The sequence below is a fragment of the Schistocerca nitens genome, chromosome 7 (genome assembly GCF_023898315.1).
Source record: "Schistocerca nitens isolate TAMUIC-IGC-003100 chromosome 7, iqSchNite1.1, whole genome shotgun sequence".
Taxonomy (NCBI): domain Eukaryota; kingdom Metazoa; phylum Arthropoda; class Insecta; order Orthoptera; family Acrididae; genus Schistocerca; species Schistocerca nitens.
In genome coordinates, this window is record NC_064620.1 from 571,413,205 (window position 1) to 571,414,814 (window position 1,610).

At 47.1% G+C, this 1,610-nt stretch overlaps 1 non-coding gene across 1 annotated transcript; it reads left to right on the forward strand.

The window, feature by feature from the left end:
• The first annotated feature begins 1,165 nt into the window (after positions 1-1,165).
• On the forward strand, positions 1,166-1,240 carry Trnat-ugu (transfer RNA threonine (anticodon UGU)). The gene has a single exon. It is a non-coding gene; the product is annotated as a tRNA-Thr (tRNA).
• The last annotated feature ends 370 nt before the right edge of the window (positions 1,241-1,610 follow it).

Consider the following 1,610-nt stretch of genomic DNA (forward strand, 5'->3'; position numbering starts at 1 on the left):
CAATGAGACTGAACAAAGTCGGGTAACAGGGCTACGAGAATCTGGAAGGTCCTTCCGCGATATTGCAGAAATACTTGGCAGAAATGTAGCTGCTGTACGTGATTGCTGGCCACGGTGATTACCGCCGTTGGCGATTCCTGTGGTGTCAGGCGAGAGCTCACTGGAGGGCAGGCTGGATGTCTGTCTGTCTTTCCTGATGGAAGCCGGTTCTGCCTCGGTGCCAGTGATGACCGTGTGTTGGTTGGAAGGAGGTCAGCTAAGCGCCTGCAACCATCCTGTCTGCGATCTAGGCACACTGGACCTACACCTGCAGTTGTGGTCTCGCGTCTGATTTCGTATGACGGGAGGAGCGCTCTAGTGGGTATCCCACGCACCCTGACAGCAAATTTGTACGTCAAATTGGTGATTCGATCTGTTGTGCTCCCATTCATGAACAGCACTCCGGGGTGTGTTTTCCAACAGGATAACGCTTGTTCACATGCTGCTTTTTTAACCCAACATGGTCTACAGCGTGTCGACATGTTGCCTGGGTTTGCTCGATCACCAGGTCTGTCTCTAATCGAGGTCGTATGTGATATCATTGGACGACAACTCCAGTGTCATCCGCAACCATCATTGACCGTCCCTGTAGTGATCGACTAAGTGCAACAGGCGTGGAACTCCATCCACACAAACTGACATACGACACCTATACGAAAGAATGTATGCACGTTTGCTTGCTTGAATTCAACGTTCTGGCAGTTATATCGATTACTAATGTCCCAGCATTTCATATTTATAATGACTTTCCTCACGCTTACATTAACTTGTGATCTTGCAACGTCAATCACGTAAATATGTTACCTAGACAAATGTATTCCCGAAATGTAATTACTCTACATTAACTATATATGACGGTAGTATCTGTTCTCGAAAGAACAGTTACCGTCGATGACCATGCAGCTTTGCTCGAAATGAAATGATAATTAAATAGACACCCTAGCTGCAAGCAGGCGTTGATACACTTCATTGGGGACATGTTGAAAATGTGTGCCCCGACCGGGACTCGAACCCGGGATCTCCTGCTTACATGGCAGACGCTCTATCCATCTGTGGACATGTTGGGAATGTGGATCTCACGGGGAGCGTGCAAGGGATAAGTCCCTGCAGACGCAATATCCTCTGTGCCCGCGGTGGCTCAGATGGATAGAGCGTCTGCCATGTAAGCAGGAGATCCCGGGTTCGAGTCCCGGTCGGGGCACACATTTTCAACATGTCCCCAATGAAGTGTATCAACGCCTGCTTGCAGCTAGGGTGTCTATTTAATTATCATTTCATGCTCTACATTAATTGTTTCCTACTGTTGGGATTTCTTTTCCCGTCTGTGTCCTTTTCCACCGTTCCACCCATGAACAGCGCGGGAGAAAAACTAACTCTTAAACCTATTCTCTTGTTTTATTACATATACATCTACATCTACATGGTTATTCTGCAATTCACAGTTAAGTGCCTGGCAGAAGATTCATCGAACCATTTTTCATACTACTTCTCTACCATTCCGCTCTCGAATGGCGCGCGGGAAAAAGTAACACCTAAATCTTTCCGTTCGAGCTCTGATTTCTCTTATTTTA